This window comes from Mesoplodon densirostris, chromosome 13 (assembly GCF_025265405.1).
Source record: "Mesoplodon densirostris isolate mMesDen1 chromosome 13, mMesDen1 primary haplotype, whole genome shotgun sequence".
Lineage (NCBI taxonomy): Eukaryota > Metazoa > Chordata > Mammalia > Artiodactyla > Ziphiidae > Mesoplodon > Mesoplodon densirostris.
The window spans coordinates 73,897,067-73,917,841 of record NC_082673.1 but is presented as its reverse complement, the minus strand read 5'-3'; positions in this window follow the sequence as shown (position 1 = coordinate 73,917,841).

The following is a 20,775-nucleotide window of genomic DNA, read 5'->3' as shown; positions in this document are numbered from 1 at the left end:
GAGTGGATCAGCTTAAAATGGGACTCTTGTGGGATTTTAAAAACACCACTAGAACAGTGTCGCCTACTGAAGTCAGATGGGTCAGCTCCAACATCTAGTGGCAGTGTATGCCGGGCAGGTAACCAAATGCTGTGCGCGCCAGTGGTGTGCTCATCTGTGAAATGGGGCTGAGGTTAGCTACTCCGTATGGATACCCGAATTACATGATATAACATAAAAAGAGGAAACTCATAGTCAGTGCTCCTCAAATGGTAGCTGATATGATGACTACTATTTTTCTAATTTTTACACATGCACACATCACACTGTTGTGTACACATGATGTTGCATAGGTTATATATTCCACATAAAACTTTACTTATTGATTTCACCTGTCTGAAACTTACGAATTGCTGTTGTCTTTTAAACGCTTAAAAGGCAGATTTTTTTTTTTAAGGATTCTGTGTATCGTTTGGATTCCCTGCCCCAGTTTATCCCCATTTTATGTTTGGTTTTAACGTCCACATTTAATAAGTGAAATAAAGGAGATGAGATTAATTTTCTCAAAGATCAGCTGAAAATAAGCAAAACTACACACAGCAGCATACACATGTAGAGCAGGTTGGAAAAAGTATTAGGCAACATCACCAGACATTCTCCAAGTTGAATACTAATCTTGTCTGTCAGGTTTAGCCTTTGAAGAACTGTGTTTAGCTGTACGCGTTGGTCATCAGATTTTAGTCATTCTATCTCTTTATTATTTTAATAAGCGAAACTCATAGGTGTGGTGGCAGCATCGGGGTAGATACCACAAAACAGGGTGTGAGTGAAACGTTTTGTGTAAGTCTCTGATCTTCCCCACCTCTAAAAATCACTACTTCTTGACATTTAATGTGTGATATTTATTTAATAGGAAATTTCATTTGTTGATCAATGAACCCTCTCTGTGTTTCGATCCAGATTGTCAGGGAATGATCTTTCGTGATTGTTTTATTTTATTTTATTTTCTGCCCAACAGCTCTCAATAAACAAAGTACATCCAAAAGGAAGACCTCTTCAAGTTCTTTACCCTGAAGATGCGCAGCTATACTGATGGACCCCCAGAATTTCAATGAATAAGCCTACAATGACTTTGAAGTTCCCAGAAGTGCTCGGCGACTCAGAAAAGCCTCAACTGTGCTTGTCTTAAAAATTACCACCAAGGGGAAAACTTCACTGTGTCCCTTCCAGCACCCTCCTTGCTGCACCATGCATCCCCCAACATCCCCGACTCTACCTGCTTTCTACCTGCTTCCACAATGACCAGTGGATTAAAACAAATATCGTTGAGGCCTCTCCTATTATTGTAACATATTATTTAAAAATGTTACAATAATAAAAATGCATTCCTCTCTAGAATGATTTTCCAGTCTCATGACCACTACCAAAACCTGTTTAACTCTTTTTTTTTTTTTTTTTTTTTTTTTTTTTTTAGCTGTGTTGGGTCTTCGTTTCTGTGCGAGGGCTTTCTCTAGTTGCGGCGAGCGGGGGCCACTCTTCATTGCTGTATGCGGGCCTCTCACTATTGCGGCCTCTCTTGTTGTGGAGCACAGGCTCCAGACACGCAGGCTCAGTAGTTGTGGCTTACGGACCGTGACATGTGGGATCTTCCCAGGCCAGGGCTGAAACCCGTGTCCCCTGCATTGGCAGGCAGATTCTCAACCACTGCGCCACCAGGGAAGCCCCCAAAACCTGTTTACTCTTGATGATACCAATTTCCTTCTAATGGACGGCAACAGCTCTGGAATCAAACAAAGAAAAGCACTCATCCCATATCTCTCTCTTCCTCCACACAGTCGACTGTGAGCTCTTCACAGTTTCACTTTTCTGCTCTTTCCCCATCCTGTTTCCATGGTTTACTGACTTTCAACATGACCTTTACCTTGCTCACAGACTTCCTTTGGACCCCATTTTTTGGAATGTCATCATTCCTATTCATGACACTTTCAACAATTTTGCCTTACAACCACTTGCTTCCTTCAATGAGCTGAAATCACATCTGGACCCACCTTATTGCTTGGCACTTCACCAGCACTATTCCCTTGAATGCTGATATCTGTCCATCTAACTCTTCTTCCTTTCTCAGTCCCTTGGCCTCCAGCCTTTCATTCCCTCCTAATTCTCTCATTGGCCCCATTCTGGCTTTTCTGGTTTCTATCCATCCTGTGCTTATGAGAATGCATTTTAGAGATACGTGTAATAGTCCCAGATATTGCCTCCCATTTTATACTTTACTATAAATTTATCCACACTGTAATAGTCCCAGATATTGCCTCCCATTTTATACTTTACTATAAATGTATCCACACTGCCCCATATTCTGCATCATGGATTCAATCCATCATCTGCATCTGCTCTTTGATTCTACTCTCACACTGCCCAGGGGGGCTGAAAAAATGTCATAATTAAGACTTTTGTTTCCATTATTAATTCATGTTACCTAATCTTGACTTAGGGATTCTGAGGTATCAATTTCCTCCACCATCCCTCCCCGCTATTTTTCTCACTTATTAACCCGTACCTTCTTTCACTGTGCCTGTCTTTGTGCTTGGCACAAGTAGACAATATGTTCAATGTATGAAAACAAATCTAAGCCATTCCAACCTTCCCTACTTTCTCTTACTTTACAAGGAGTTTTAGGATATCTAACAGTAATCCTGTTTCATTGAAAACAGGACCATGAATCCAGTTATCCAACACAAACATCGGGGTGTTTCCCTTGATGGTCACATATTTAACCAGTTATAAGGTCTGGCAGTCCTACGATCTTATTCTCCAGGATATATCCATTGGGATCTCTCCATTCCCATGTTCTCACTCTATCTCAGGATGCTATTCCTTCTCATGATGAATACTTTAGCAGTCTTGTTTCCCTCTCTTGTATTTTCTACACTGTTATCAGAATGATTTCTAAACACAAAGTTGATTGCAATCACACCTCTACTTAAAACTCCTCTAGGGCTTCCCTGGTGGCACAGTGGTTAAGAATCTGCCTGCCAATGAAGGGGACATAGGTTCGAGCCCTGGTCCGGGAAGATCCCACATGCCACGGAGCAACTAGGCCCGTGTGCCACAACTACTGAGCTTGTGCTCTAGAGCCCAAGAGCCACAACTACTGAGCCCCCACGCTTAGAGCCCATGCTCTGCAACAAGAGAAGCCACCGCAATGAGAAGCCTGCACACTGCAGCAAGAGTAGCCCCCGCTCACTACAACTAGAGAAAGCCCGTGGACAGCAACGGAAAACCAACACAGCCAAAAATAAATAAATAAAATAAATAAATAGGTTTCAAAAAATCTATAAAAAAAAAAAAAAAAAAAAAAAAAAAAACTCCTCTAGGATTCCCTACTGTCCCAGGATCCATTTCAAACACCCTGGAATGCATTCAAGGTATTTCTGGGGTATAGCTTCTGATGCACTGTCTTACCTCCACCAGACCTGTTAATCCACCTCCAGTTCCAATAACTCTCCTGCCTCCAGACCTTTACACATTGTCTTCCCTCTAATGGAACATGCTTTCTTCTTACCATGCTACCCCATATCTATTTTCTGGATAATTCCTTTGGGTCTTAAAGGCAAATTCATTATGGCAGCATTTCTCTGGCTACTGAAGATTATGTAGGGTCCCCTCCCACCCAACGTGTTTCCCTAACTTGATGTGCTCCCTCCACGTAGAACACTTGCTTCACTAAATTGATATTATATTTTCACTTGTCTCATACCCCTTAGCTACATTCTAGGATAAGAATCCACCATAGATAAACAGATAAACAGACCAAGAAATGATACAGATGATTATATTAGTAGAAAGAACATTATGACAATTATTATAAATGTATTCCATATTTAAAAAAATAGAGTGAGGGCTTCCCTGGTGGCACAGTGGTTGAGAGTCCACTTGCCGATGCAGGGGACACAGGTTCGTGCCCCTGTCCGGGAAGATCCCACATGCCGCGGAGCAGCTGGGCCCATGAACCATGGCCGCTGAGCCTGCACATCCGGAGCCTGTGCTCCACAATGGGAGAGGCCACAGCAGTGAGAGGCCCGCGTACCGCAAAAAAAAAAAAAAAAAAAAATAGAGTGAGATTGAGCATGTCATGTAAAAAGGACCCAAACTGAACTTCTAGATATGGTAACTACAGTGTCTGTGATGAAAAATAATTTGCAGAGGATTAGCAGCAGTTTGGACACAGAAGGGAATATCAGTTAATATGAAGACGTAGAAATAGAACATAAAATGAAACACACTGAGTAAAATAAAAAGACTAAAAAATGAACAGCATAGTGAGCAGTGTGATATTCTCAAAAGTTTTAATATATTTGTAATTAGTTTCAGATCTAGTAAATTCAATCTAATAAATTCAGTGAACCCCAGGAATTAGAAACATGAAAAAATCTACAAAAAAATAATAATCAAATTTCTTAAAAACAATAATAAAGAGAAAATCTTCAGGCCTTCCCTAGTGGCACAGTGGTTAAGAATCCACCTACCAATGCAGGGGACACAGGTTCGAGCCCTGGTCTGGGAAGATCCCACATGCCACGGAGCAACTAAGCCCATGCGCCACAACAAATGAGCCTGCACTCTAGAGCCCGAGAGCCACAGCTACTGAGCCCACGTGCCGCAACTACTGCAGTTTGTGTGCCTACAGCCCGTGCTCCGCAACAAGAGAAGCCACCACAATGAGAAGCCTGCTCAACGAAGAGTAGGACCGTTCACCGCCACTAGAGAAAGCCCAAGTGCAACAACAAAGACCCAACACAGCCAAAAATAAATAAAATAAAAATAAATAAATTTTTTTAAAAAAGAAAATCTTCCAAGTAACCAGACTAAAAGACACATGACGTACAGAGAAACAAAGAATGGAAACTTTCAGACTTCTCATTGGAAGCAATGCAAGCAAGAAGAGAGTACAACACCACCCGTAAGCTACTAAAAGAAAAAAAAAGAGATAGGGGAAAAAAACAACAAACTGTCAACCTAAAATTCTATTTGCAGTAAAAATGCTTTTCAATAATATTGTATAATAAGCACACCATAGTAAGAGTAATCAGAAGAAAACCTGAGGGGCTATTTTAATATCAGATTAAATAGGTTTCAATGCCAAAAAAGTTATCAGAACTAAAGAGGGTTATTTCATAATGATAGAAGGGTCAATTTATCCTGAGGACTTAAAACTCCTAAATATTTGTGCACTGTATAACAAAGTTTTAAAAATAAGTGATGCAAATTCTAGATAAATGGCAAATTGCTTATAACTCTGTATATTCCAACCTCTGTGCCTTTGTTCACACCTCCTATTGTCCAGTTCCTTGAATAATCCCTCCTACAACATTTGAATCTATGCTTCAAGCTTCTTCCTGAAAGTCAGATCTTTCACAATGCCTTCAGTTCTCCTTTTGACCTATCTTTCCAACATCTTTCATGTTCTATCTTATGTAATCATCACTCATTAGTTCATATACATATACCTATGCACACATGCACATTCATAGATAGATGTCTGTGTATGCACACACATTAATTCATTATAAATATATCTTTCCAATCGAGGATCATGTTTGTGATTTTCCTTTGTATGCCCTAGTCTCCTACCCTCTCTATCATTTAGGCACAGTGCTTTGCACATGTTAATTCACTCTTTCATTCAGCAAACTTATTGTCTATTTACTATGTGACCAACCCATGCTAGGCACTAGAGATGCAGTGACACATACAATAGATGGAATACAAGTCTTCTTCAAACTTAGAGTTCAGTGGAGGAGGCAGACATCACTGAAATAAGTATTTATTTTAAATCATAAGGCTATAAAGTACAAGAATGTTTTTTCAGGGTCCTAAGCTGCAAGCAACAGAAAATGAACCTGGCTGACTTAAACAGAAATAGAATTTATCGAAGAGATGTGATAGTTTATAGATCTGGCAGGAAGCTTGGGAAACCACTCTCAGAAAGTGGATGGGAATAAAGGTGGATGCATAGCCAAAGCCATGCCCCAAATTAAGCTGCAGACCTACTCCAGTGAGGGCACTACTTGCGACCCCATTAATCACTGGAATCCATGACTTGGCACGCCTTACATTGGCAGAACTGGATCAAGGATTCTACCATCAGCACCAATGCTGTGGATGCCTCTGTGAACCCTCAAAACTGGATGTCAGCATAGCCACTCTCGCCACTTTGGAATAAATCCTCTTTTGTTTATGCTTCTTGGAGTTACTAGCTTCTCATTTGAACCTGGAAGCAGATGTATATAATTTGCTAAACCTAGTCCATTCATCTGCACTCTAGCTGAAAGGAAATCTAAGAACGTGAGGGTTCCATAATGGGAGGTGGGCTCTCTCTCTCACTATAACTCATACTTCAGGAAATTGACCACATAGGGAATTGGTTCATCTACAGCACAGCCCAAAAGACCTTGACAAATGTTTTCTTTATATATTGAGTGTATGCAAGTAAATTATAGAGTCTTCTAATGTGGGAAGTTGGGGAAACCTTTGATGAGTAAGTGACTTAATCATAAACCTGAAAGCTGAATAAAAGCTGGCTTGACCTAAGGGTGGAGGAGAAAAGTGTTGTTAGAAACAAAGGGAAGAGCATATGTGAAGACCTTCCTTCAAGAAGGAGAGAAGGAGCTGGGGTTCAGAAACTGAGTGAAATCCACAGACTTTGAGATGAAGCCAGGGAGTTAGGGAAAGGTCTGGTTTCTTTCCAGGGCCTTCTAGGCCATGCTTAAGTCTATGAACTTTATCCTAATAACTCTATAAGGACAGTGCAAGTTTAGAGCACAGGACTAAACTTATGAAGCACAAGCTTTAAAGACGTAACTCAGGGTTCTAGGTGAAGAATAAATTGACACTCAAATGTTGAAACCATCCAACAATAAATGGGCAAGCAGTGGGGTGAGGAAGTAAAATTAGAAAACTTTGGAGTGAAAAGACTTGCTTATCTTGGACAAATTAATTAATTTTCCTGAGGCTCATTCCTCATCCATAAAATGTGGGTTATTTTCCTGTATTTATCTACCTTTGAGGTTACTGTGAGGTAAAATGAAATAGAAGATATGATTTTTAATTGTAGAATGCTTACAAATATGATGATCTAATAAATATGTAGTGAGCACTCAATTATTTTGCTAAGCATGGTGGAGGGTATACAAATTTATTAAACTTATGGGAAAATATTCTAATTTTATATTTTACAGAATGTCATTTATTATCATTAGTCCCTGGTCTCTATGTTTTTAACTACACTTCTATAGGGCAACAGTATTATTCTGCAGATTGACTGATATATGTACAGCATTTATTGTAGTACTTGACACACAGTAAGCCGCTATTAAGTACTAAACATCATTAGTAATAATGTATGCATCATAGAAATTATTCCCGAAATATATATATATATAATATTGGTTCTTCATTTTGGTAACTGTTTAAATTTCTCCAATAGAAAATGACTTTACAGTCCATAAAGTAGAGAAATGGGTTAATGTTTACAAAGACAAGAGAGAACAGGGTTGCCAATATTTTAGAGAAAAAAAACCCAATAAAACCATTTTGAACGGCCAGTTTTGCATTGAGCAACTCAGCACACGGAAGTGGGAAAGAAATATTTCCCCAGCGAATTTGTGCCATCAATGTTCTTCAAATCTTAGACATAATCAGATCTGACCTTACTAAAAAATTATCCAAGGATAGATATAGCCTATTAAGCTAATTTTCCTCTAATTATTGTACATATGAAGGCATAGCCCTTTGAAAGATTATAGCAGAAATCTGTAGCTTGCGGTTTTTAAGGAGACAAACAGATGCCTTTTTTGAAGTGAGGAAAAACAATTGACAGAAAAGTTAGGTAACATGACAAATATTTGGCACGTATTATACTACTTACTACCTGGTACCCATGACAGACATCAGTGATAAATCAAAAGTTGGCACTTGGGGAAAAAAATCTTTTATTCTTGTCCTAGGTGTTCATAAAAGGGTATTAATTTGCTAATAATCATGCTGGTAGGAGGATGGGATATTCTAAAATGACTAGGAAATAGGCAGCAGAAGACCTTTCTTCTTTAAAAAAAATCCTTGAGTTTCCGTACAATAGAGTCTAATTAATGTGTTGATGAACTCATCTTTTACATTCCCAGAATCTCTTATATTCCAGGCTATATGGCAATGAGAAATAAGGATAAATGAGTCTAAGAACAGTACTCTGCAGACTAGCCTCCCAGGAAAGGAGCTGGCCTCCCGCAAACTCCATAGTAGCTGGTCACACCTCAGTTCTTAAGGTGAGCAATCCTAGTCAAATGCAAGGCTTGGGCTTCAACCTTTGGTTGAAGGATTGACTGATGCTTTCCCAGGCATAAACCTGATATTGAAACTCCTACTGCTAGTTTGGTGTATCATATACCTGGAACTGTAAGGTCTGGACCCCAGCACCTGGAGCAGAGACTGTTTCCCACCCCCCATAAATACTAAACAGGCAGGATACAGTTGAAGCTAAGTTTCTGCACCACTGCAGCGGGGAAACATACCAGAGAAGAATCAGTGCTTAAAAGTTAAAAATGTATAAAAGCCAGTGCTATTCATGCAGCTTACAAGTTCACGGCTCAAGGTTTAGAGTTGTCTGAGTCATATCTGGGCTTGTTGTAATGAATAAACAACTGGGAACCTAACTATATGCCACTAATTCTATATCCAATAGTTTTTCCCAGTGAATGCTTTCTAGCTGACCTGTATGTGGGGTGTGTGAGTACAGAGGTGTGTATTCATGAGTGTGTGTGTGTAACATCTGCTCTAGTATTGAAGAATGTTAATGACACCTTCATGTAAATTGTTTTAATCTGGCTTCTTTCTTTTTTAATGTGAGGTCAAACACTGAAGGTTTAAGAGCTTTGAATAGAGAAGGAAGAGAGAATTTCAGAAAAATAGGGTTTTGTTCGAAATGATGTAGGGTAAATGTGGAGATCACTGTTCCCTGCCTTTTAACGTTTCCTCCCTGTCTGTGCCTAGGATCCACCTTATAAAACCTGCTAATCTACTTAGTTCACTCATTTTTCTGTGGTTTCACCACCCACCCAATTCTTTGGACCTTCTTGCTTTTTTTGCTTTTCTAAGTTCTCGTTTCAACAGCTCCTAGCCAGGATTCTGATTTCTCTCTACCTAGCTTCTGCAGAATGACCACAGATTTAGATCACATCTGGTTTCTTCTGCAGACTCACCTGTTATCACTTTCTTCCTCTCCACACAGCAACCAGAGCTCAAGTGCCACCCTCCAAATGCAGGCTTTTTTCATCATGACTTAGTTCCCAGAATGGCCTCTAGCCAGTGTGCTGGTAAGTGTTTAACAAACATCCAGGGCAGAGGGGAGCTCTGATTTGTAGCACATGCTGATTTCCATGGTGCAAATATTTCTGCCAGGGTCAACTTCAAATTACCAACGTGAAATCACTGAAAGTGGAGTTATAAAGAGGTGTGCAGCAGCACATTGTATATTCACTGTACAGGTATGATAGATGGAGATAATCTCAAGAGCACAGATAATAAAAAATAGCAAAATAATTAGGAATTGTTGAGTATTTGTTACCTGTATTTCTAGCATAATTTATCTACCTGTAAGTTTACATAAGTTAAATTTTAATTATGGCTATATGTAATAAGCAGCCTGCAAGTTTCTTCAGAAATTGGCAGTCAGCTCTGATGAGCAGGTATAGGCTGGCCCCAGCACACCACTGATTCCAGAACAATACTGCTTCTATCCCACCATTCAGGAAGAGGCAAGAGAAGTGGGTGGTTCAAGGGCAGAAAATGCCCAGGAAATGAATCATGATGGATTATCCTCCAGATTAAAATTTTCTTGAAGCTATGTCTGATAACACTACCCATACTCCAACACTCAGACATGCACACTATTATATACTCATAGGAGTCAGAGGTGGAAGGGGTCACATTTCTGTAGCCCTGGATCAAAACTCCCAGTTCTACTCTCTTCCAGCTGCTTTAAGTAAGTACACTATGTCCACTGAGCCATCAGTGGTGCTGGGACTGAAGTAGGCATGAAAATGTGCTTATACCTTATTCCTAAGTCCCACCGCAAATTGGAGCTGTAAGGGCTTGGTTGATCTTTTGATTCCATGAATGGATTTTAGCACCAATATCCTGGATGAAAAGTCTTAGAATTTCACACTTTTCTACAAATGTGTATGAAAATGTATTTTCTCCAAAGTCACATTAAAGTGTATTAAAATGATATTTGTACAACTTTCTTTTATTTCCAAGTACTCTTTTCTCTGTTCAACTGAGCATTGCCTTAAAGTATATTAAAAGAGCCTAGGAGTGCTATATAGAATGCTAACTTTAAATGACAGTTATAAACACACTTATTTACCCTCCTCGTGTAAATTTTCCCTGCAACCTTTATGTGTATTGTCTTTATCAATCTTTGTGGTTTTCCAAAGTGGTGTACAGTCAGTATAATTATTAGAAAGCAGACTTCTTCTTCTTCTTCTTTTTTTTTTTTTGCGGTACGCGGGCCTCTCACTGTTGTGGCCTCTCCCGTTGCGGAGCACAGGCTCCGGATGCGCAGGCCCCGCGGCCATGGCTCACGGGCCCAGCCACTCCGCGGCACGTGGGATCCTCCCGGACCGGGGCACGAACCCGTGTCCCCTGCATCGGTAGGCAGACTCTCAACCACTGCGCCACCAGGGAAGCCCCAGACTTCTTTTTAATTAAACATATTTCATTACAATAATTAGTCTGTGTACTCATTAAGTAGAATTATCTATCATTTTCTTCTAAACACTGGATTTGTTTCACAGCCTGAAACTGTCTCAGGGATCCTCCCACGCCAAGTACGTATTAACCTCAATTCCAACGCATCCTAATTTGAACATTAATGAGCTCAGTCTTTTTCTTTCTTTTTTGGAGTCACCAGTAGTCACCAGTATTACCCAAAAAAACAGTTTCACTCATTCCTTTTTGTTAAACAAAAAGTGACAGTGTAGCTCTACAATTTTATAGAAACTGGTTTTTCAACTGTTGTTACTAATGGATGTCAAAATACCAAATGTATACAGTTGACAGTATGTACATGTGTATGTATGTTTTCAATTACACACAGGTGGCATTTTGATATCCACCAGTGAAAAGAGTTGAAAAATCAGTTTCTATGAAGTTTTGGAGCTAAATTCTATATATAAGCTGAATATCTGTATCTATATCTAATTAGTTACATAGTTTGTATGCATGTGAAATATAATATTTGAAATGCATGCTATCTGTCATATAGGCTATATATTCTATATTTTGTATGTATATATGATGTATACTAGATGTGCATAATATATATTGTATCTGTCTATATATACCTTTAAGGAAATTATATAATACTTCTCTATATATAAAAATTCTGCTATGACAATAAATTATGGTAATTAAGGCAGCTATTCAATCAAAATGCCTGGGTTTAAATCCCACTTCCACCGCTCAGCAGGTGTGTGACTTTGGGCAAGTACCTTTACCTCTTTGTGTCATGTCACAGTTTCTCTTCCTGTCGAAAAGGAATAATAATAGCACCTTCCTCCTAATGTCAGAATGAGTGTTAGCATTTAATCAGGGAGTAGATTCCAGTGAGTGCTATGGAATAAAGACTGCACTGCAGGAACTGTTACACACAGTGGGAAGAATTAGGGGAATAAAGGTCGGAAAAGATCAGAAAAAAGTTGTTAACCAGCTTCCCCAGCTTGGGTGAATGAAGAGGAGTTTTCCAGAAGCTGGACACCTCCAGCTGATAAAAGTCTATGGGAGGGGCTTCCCTGGTGGCGCAGTGGTTGAGAGTCCGCCTGCCGATGCAGGGGACACGGGTTCGTGCCCCGGTCCAGGAAGATCCCACATGCCGTGGAGCGGCTGGGCCCGTGAGCCATGGCCGCTGGGCCTGCGCGTCCGGAGCCTGTGCTCTGCAGCGGGAGAGGCCACAACAGTGAGAGGCCCGCGTACCGCAAAAAAAGTCTATGGGAGGTTGTTGACTCTTTGTGGTTGCTGCCTCTATGAGTTCTAGGAGTGACGCTTGAGGTAGGCCTATGACAGTTTACCAGGTAAACTGCAGGATGCCCAGTTAAATTTGAATTTCAGATAAGCAACAAATAACTTTTTGGTATAAGTATGTCCCAAATATTGTATGGGACATATCAATACTTAAACCTTTTTTAAAAATTGCTGCTTATATGAAATCCAAATGTAGCTCGACCTCCCTGTATTTTTATTTGCTAAATCTGGCAACCCTAGCCTGTGGTCTCTTTTGGTCAGCAGGGCCAGCAGTTGGGATGGAGAGCTGGCATGGAAGAGGAAAAATCAAGAATAGACTGGAATCCACCAGCACCTCTGCCTCTAACCCTCATCACCTTTAATCAATGATGACAGAGCACAGTGGCTGCTGCTTCACTTGGACCACACCAAATCTCACCCAAATCTTTCTTGTGGCCAATCTTGACCTGGAACTCTATAAGCAAAGGACTCCAGGAAATGAAGTTCCAGCTTAGCTAAAATTGACCAGCACAAAATCCCACATTGTGCAGTAAATGAGATAATACACGTGAAGTCTTAGAGCAGCAGCTACACATAATACACACAAGGAATACAAGGAATCATTCCCTAGTGTTGTTTTTTGTCTTAGCAATTCTGCCAAGTGGAACCTTGGGTTGAGAGGGTCGTGGGATTTGATGAAGAGCTGTAAGAGGGAGGAGGTGTAGCATAGGATTAAACTCACAAAAAGTTTCTGTACCGGGACAAAAGTCAACTTTATCTTGTGAGAATAAAAGGGCACTCTCTCAGGGAAGTAAACAGTCTCACCCAGATGGGGGCTGGGGCCTGAGGGACAGGCCAGGAAAGTGTGTGGTACCTCTGATCCTGTCGTAGTGTTTGCGTTGTAATGACTTCTGGACACTTTAACCTTGGTTTGTGTCTTTTAATCCTTTCAATACAAACAGAAGTGTTTGAAAATAGGCTGTGAAGAGGTTGTGCAGCACTGTTTTACATACATCACCCTAGGTATGGGGATCCCAGACAGCTGTGGCAGAGACAGATTCTACCTGAGCACCTTACTACCTAGGTCTTTGCAGGACCATTCAGCATCCGTTGTCCCTCCTCCTGGTACCAGCAGCCTAATTTTGCTTTTAAGGAACTGCCTTTCCCTCATTGATACAAAGGTTAATGTTCCTTGGCTAAGGAGTGACCGACCATGTGATCCACGATTGCCCAATCAGATATGTGCTCCCTTGCATAGAGACCAAAACCAGCAACAAAAATCAGGATTTGATTTCCATCGTCAGTGAAGCTATGACTAGACCATCATAATTTTCTGCCACCTAGATCCTTTTTTAAAAAATTTTATTGAAGTATAGTTGATTTACAATGTTGTGTTAACTTCTGTACAGCAAAGTGACTCAGTTATACATATATACATATATACTCTTTTACAAATTCTTTTCCATTATTGTTTTTCACAGAATATTGAATATAGTTCCCAGTGTTATACAGTAGGACCTTGTTGTTTATCCATCCTATACATAATAGTTTGCCTCTGCTAATCTCAAACTCCCAGTCCTTCCCTCCCCTCTCCCCCCCACCCCTTGGCAACTACAAGTCTGTTCTCTATAACTGTGAGTATGTTTTTGTTTCACAGACATGTTGATTTGTCTTGTATTTCAAATTCCACATATAAGGGATATCATATGGCATTTGTCTTTCTCTTTCTGATTTACTTCGCTTAGTATGATAATCTCTAGGTCCATCCACGTTGCTGCAAATGGCATTATTTCATTCCTTTTTATGGCTGAGTAATATTCCATTGTATATATATATATATATACCACATCGTCTTTATCCATTCCTCTGTCAATGGACATTTAGGTTGTTTCCATATCTTGGCTATTGTAAATAGTGCTGCTTGCCACCTAGATCCCTTTAGCATCCCTTTCCCCCTCTGGTAATAGGCAATTACATTTCCTTTAATGAGCTATACTTCCCCAATCTCAGTCCATGTAGCTTGGGCAGGGAAAATACCATTCTTGCCTACAAGGGTAAGAACATGGCAGAGGCTTAGCCTATCTTCATATTTCATTCATAATTCAAATCAGTCCTGTGAGGTTCAGTCTTGTGGCCCCTATTGGAATGTTTGGGAAAGAGAAATTCTGTTTCCACTGGATTATTACCTCTAAAGATTTTGTGAACCTGGATGTCCCTGGGACCATCTTGTGGCACTAGATAGTGTAAAAGCAATAACAAACAGAGGTAAACAGTCTGTAATGAGGAGAGAGAATGCATCATAATTTAATTTGAACACTGGGATCCAGTTTTCAGTTAAAAGGGTCAATTCATTTCCTCTTCTTTGAGTAGGTTTGGGTTGGGCACACATATAATACAAGGGAAAGCCAGGGATGGTGACTAACTGATATGACACGTAAAGATACAATAAACCACTTTTAGATTTAGACAGTTTATTACTTACACAGAGAACAATCAGAAGAGTAAGCCAAAGGTGTCAGCTCCCCAGATCTTTGTGCCACACACCAAAAAGGATGACATCAAAACAAAAGGAGCAGATGAAAGCAACCCACGCTGTGAAATACACTGCTGCTGAAGAGCCAGGTCTAGGTGACAGCTAATGAGTTTTCTATTCTGCATCTCAGTTCTGAGGAGGGTGGAGCAAAAGTCCTACACTTCATTAGAAACCCAGGAGGCAAGGAGGGAGATGGGAAGGCAAATGGTCGATGCCCTAGTAGCTGTTTCTTAGAGACCTTTCATCTCCTCGTGTACCTGGGGAACCACATGTTCTTCTGCTAAGACTCAGATAAACTGTGGTTCAAGCCTTTGCCTCTATGGATGCATGCTAGGTCTCTAGGGCACCATGATGTAGCTGTTCCCTCATAAGTCCTGAGCAATACGTCACTGCTGTGGACATTTGTTCTCATTTTTGTCAACAGTACAGAAATCGCCTTCCTAAGTTTCAGGACTTCATCCCTCATTGAGAAAGAGCCCACCTCCCATTGTATAAGCTAAAAATGCTAGATACTTTCTTTTTTTTCTTTCTTTTCTTTTTTTTAAATTGGGAAATAGTTGCTTTACAATGTTGTGTTAGTTGCTGCTATAAAATGAAGTGAATCAGCTATATGTATACATATATCCCCTCCCTCTTGGATCTCCCTCCCCCACACCCCCCATTCCACCCATCGAGGTCACCACAGAGCACTGAGCTGAGCTCCCTGTGCTATACAGCCAGTTCCCGCTGGCCACTATGGAGAACAGTATGGAGGTTCCTTAAAAAACTAAAAATAGAACTACCATATGACCCAGAAATCCCACTCATATACTTTGAGAAAACCATAATTCAAAAAGACACATGCACCACAATATTCATTGCAGCACTATTTACAATAGCCAGGACAGGGAAGCAACCTAAATGTCCATTGACAGATGAATGGATAAAGAAGATGTGGTACTTAGATACTTTCTAATCTCCCTTGTAGATGGGATGGAGCAAGTTACATAGGTACCACCTATTACATGCACTCATTTCCAACTTTGACATAGAACTAGTGTTAAAATGAAGCTGAGACCATACAGACTCTATCCTGACGAGAGTAACTGTCTCTGTAGCATAAATACTGAATTTGCAGTGGCTGCAGTGGTAGCTTTCATTATCTGTGAAGCAAAGGGCAGTGAAGCAGCCCAGAGGAGGCAGCAGAGATGTCTTCATCAGGGATTTAGAATGATTTTCAGTGTCATTTTTGGGTGCATCACTTACTACCTTTATTCTTGGGTTCTCCTGGAGATTCAGTGAGCTACTCAGTATCCTTTAAGAAAATCATTTTAAGTTTAAAAGAGCCAAAGTATGTTTCTCTCAATTGCACACAGGATACTTACTTGATACATCCTCTAACACAAAATTTCTACAACCAACCTATTACCTACCACTTTGCACTTGCCATTGATATTAGTCAGGCATCCATCCATCAATCACTAAGCCATCTGTATATGGGAGTTGGTTATCTAATACTTCAAGATCTAAAGAAATGCAATTCTAATGATGGCATCTCAGGTTTCATGATAGAAAATGTGTTTCAGTAAAAATGATACACATAAATGGTTCTGAAGAACCTAGGGGCAGGACAGGAATAAAGACGCAGATGTAGAGAATGGACTTGAGGAACGGGAAGGGGGAAGGGTAAGCTGGGATGAAGTGAGAGTGTGGTATGGACATTTATACACTACTAAATGTAAAATAGATAGCTGGTGTGAAGCAGCCACATAGCACAGGGAGCTCAGCTTGGTGCTTTGTGACCACCTAGAGGGGTGGGATAGGGAGGGTGGGAAGGAGATGCAAAAGGGAGGAGATATGGGGATGTATGTACACATAAAACTGATTCACTTTGTTATAAAGCAGAAACTGACACACCATTGTACAGCAATTATACTTAAATAAAGATGTTAAAAAAAAGAAGGGAATGGGGAGTTAGTGTTTAATGAGTACAGATTTTCAGTATGGGATAATGAAAAAGTTCTGGACATGGATAGTGGTGATGGTTGTACAACAATGTGAATATACTTAATGATACTTAACTGTACATTTAAAAATTGTTAAAATGGCAAATTTTATGTGGTGTACATTTTGCCAATTAAAGAAACTTATGAAGAGTAAAAAAAATGATACACATTCATTTATAGGCAATATGGAAAACACATTAAAGAGGAAAAAAAATCATCCATAATCCTATCAGCCACTGCTTGTATTTTTTCTTCCCAGTCACATTCCTATGCTTATTTGCACAGTGGTGATAATAGCATCTAAAGAACTTCTTTCTTCTTTTAGAAAATATAAGCATTTCTCATAGTATTTAGAAAACTCATGGGAGGTTAGTTTGCCTGTTGTGGCTTTGTAGGCTGTTTTCAGTATTGCATTATTGTAAATACTTCATATTTTGAATACCTCTGTTCATTAAATATTTTTATGTGCTTCAGGTGAGTTTCTTAGTATATATTCCTAAAAGTGATATTATTAAGTAAAAGGATATGAAACTGTCTTGATACATAAATCAGATTGCTTCCCAAAGTGTTATGTACTCTCACCAATCTTGGATGAGAATGCCAGTTTCACTGCTTGCTAACTAGTATTACATGATGCCATTTTAAAAAACTGCTTGATAGTCAAAATGGTATTTTAAATAGATGAATGGCAAAGGGTATGAAGAAATGATTCATAAAATAAGGACAAAAGGTTTAATAAACAGATGAAAAGTATTCACCCTTATTAGTAACAAAAATTAAAATTATACTGATTTCTAAACTATTTTGAGGTCAAGGTTTTTAGAAACATTTACATTTCATGGCTGTATCTGCCTAAGAGAAAGTCTGATACAGTTTCAAGTGATTATTTAAGCTAAAGAAGTGATGTATTTAGGGTTGTACCTATTTGTATCGGGTGCATCTGGCCCACACATATCTGCTCTTTATTTTTTCTTTTTCCAGTAACCTTGTGAGGTAGTGATAGATTTTCTCCTTGTTAGTATCTCACTGAATACAGTATGCCTGATGTAAGTGGGACAGGATTTTTACAGCAAGAGATTTATTCTTCTAGATCACATTTTTCTTTGCTGCAGAATGATGTCTCATCCCAAATTCCTTGTCAATGACAGTAGCCCAAAGTTTTTGTTACTGTTGTTTGTTATTACAAAATGTCTTCCTCTTCTCTTTGCATTTTGGCTGGTATTACTTGATTTTCTTCTTGATGCGTATTTGACTGACTGCTTATTTCTTTCTTTCTTTTTTTTTTTTTTTTTTTTTGCGGTATGCAGGCCTCTCACTGTTGTGGCCTCTCCCGTTGCGGAGCACAGGCTCCGGACGCACAGGCTCAGCGGCCATGGCTCACGGGCCCAGCTGCTCCGCGGCATGTGGGATCTTCCCAGACCGGGGCATGAACCCATGTCCCCTGCATCGGCAGGCAGACTCTCAACCACTGCACCACCAGGGAAGCCCTGGATATATATTTTTAATTCTCTTGAGTTTTGGTGATTTTTCATTTGTATCTTTCATCTCTAGAAATTCCATTTAGTTCTTTAATATATTTCCCATTTTTCTTCTTTTACATTTATGTTTTTTCCTTTAGTCCTTGAGCATACTGAACATATCTACAATAGCTATTGTAATACTCTTCTCTGCTAATTTCATCATCTTTTTCATTTCTGTGCTTGTTTCAGTTGAGAGACACTAGCTTATGGGTTACATTTTTCTGCTTCTTGGTGTGGCTAGTAATTTTTGCCTGGTTGGTGAACATTGTCAATGTTATATCATCGTCTAGATTTTGTTTTTCTCCTTTGTTTTGCGACAGGTAATTCTGTTAATTGTGGATGGACTTGTTACTTTTCAGGGATATTCATAAGTCTTGCTAGAGTGAGTCTAGAGTAGCCTTTACTCTAGTCCTACTTTAATCTTACAACTCAGATATGACCCTTCTGGAGTCTCCACTGAATGCCCTAGTCATTATCATAGTGTGGTCCCTTGAACTAGCAACATGGGCATCATCTTATTTGTAATGCAAAATCTTAGGCCCACTCTGGACCTACTGAATCAGAAACTGTGGGACTGAGACCCAGTGATCTGCGTTTTAACAAGTACTCAGGTACAGGTTAATGTCTGAGAACCGTTTTACTAGAGCAATCCTTCTCAGTGCATTTTCTGATTCTGTAGTCTGGATAATGTCTGAGATTCTAAATTTTTGACAAGCTCCTAAGTACTGGTATTGATGCTGATACTCTGACCTCAGTTTGAATAGCAAGGGCCTAGAAACCTTACTTTCAGTCAAGGAGTCCAATTTCAATGGCATAAGAATGTTTCCTTTTTAAGTAACTGCATAATGATAAGCAGACCCATTCTGGAATTTCTATATTGAGGCTACACATAGGAGCCTTACTGGATATACTACCCACAAAAATATGTATTTTAGGTGGAAATAATGTAGGTTTTTTTAAAATTCCTAAATCCAAGTGCAAGTATGAGAAAAACATAGAACTAGTAAATAAGGATAAATTGTCATTTGCTGAAAAAAACTTTTTATATGCTGGACACCGCCTATTTCTTGACATTAACCCTGGGAAGTCAATATCATTATTTTTACTTTTTTGTATTTCATAATTTAATCTGTCCAACAGAAACTCAGATTAAATTACTTGTTTGATGCCATCCAGCTAATAATTGACAAAACTTTTACCTATATCCAGGTTTGTCCAATTCAAATCCTGATACTACAGTGTTTGTGTTTGTTGTTTTGCTTTAGTATTTTAGTTTCAATGTTATATTAAGGAGAAAAATATTCCAAATGAGCTTACTATGTATTGGATTACCATGATTACTATAACAAATCTAAGTTAAACATGGGTTCCAAGTAATGCCACATGACAAAGGGTCTGCACTGCTGTGAGTTCATTACAACCAATTTTAAACAAGAGCTTCTGTACCAGACTTCCATTACCTAAAAAACTCATGTACCAACACAGGCATTGTGTTATTTTCTTTATATTAACTAGCAAAACAATGCTTTTGTTTTAATTAGAGGGAGGAGGTTGATCTTGGCAAAGACAAGAAAGACTTTGAAAGGACTGGCAAAAAAAATCAGAGCTTTGTATACTGTGGCTAAAGCTATATCACCTCTGTTTCAAAGTCAGGGCACCATGGTTGGGAAATTGGAGTGGCTCAGTGAGGGCTCCAGGGAGGGAAGCTGGGTTTACACAGTATGCACTGTGGCTTTCTCTCTCTCTCTGTCTGTCTTGTTTAAACACAGGCAAAGGAACTCTGTTCTCTGCAGTAATTATTCTGTAGCCTGAAGCATGAGATTTGATCATTAATATCTTACCTTGGATCAGAAAACACATTATTATTCGTTAAAAAGTTATCCATCTTTAAAAAAAATAGTGAACCAGAAGTATGCCCTGTAGTTTTGGCCATTACATACCAAATTTTACACATTGGGTAACTGCCACTGGAAAGACTCTCTCCCTTTATAAAAATTATTCAAACCTTGTTTTCTTTGTAGCTAAGACTCTCTTTCTTAAATCTCGTTTCTTAAATCTCAGGTATGAATGGCCTGGGGTGAAAGATGTCCTAAATAGATGATCCCCTGAAGTTTTTTGTAAAACTGTGATTCGTATTCTCTCTCTCCCTCCCTCCCTCCTTCACCCCTCACCCATACACCTTAGCCATGTTCCTACCTGAAGATAAAAAGCAGGCTAAAAGGCCATTCAGAAATCTCATAGCCTTGTGATTCTGTATCTATATTCTTGGACCGAATCTACTCATAAACCAGATTTTACTGTCTGTGTATTCAGTTTGTAAGAAGTAACTGGGTCTAATCGAATCCAAAGTCCTTAATCAAAACAAAGAGCATTAGCGTCACATCATGAAACTCTTTATGACTTAATTTGGAAAAGTAAGACAATATCTTTTTACATGCCTGATGGTAGGAGCTGTAGTAAACAGAGCAGTTTCTGAAGATGTTTCTTGTTAAGGGTACGATAAAAAGGACAGGCAGGCCTTGGATTGGAGAGCCCTACAGGCTCTTGGCAACTGGGAAGAAACTGAGTTCTGCAGGTTCTGGGCGGTGCTTCACAGATCGGGGTTTGGCGGGGACAGCGTGAAGCTGGGACACTGGAGCATGAGTAGCCCAGAGCTGGGCACAATCTGAAGAAGAAATGGAGCATACCTGGGTGAGCAGTC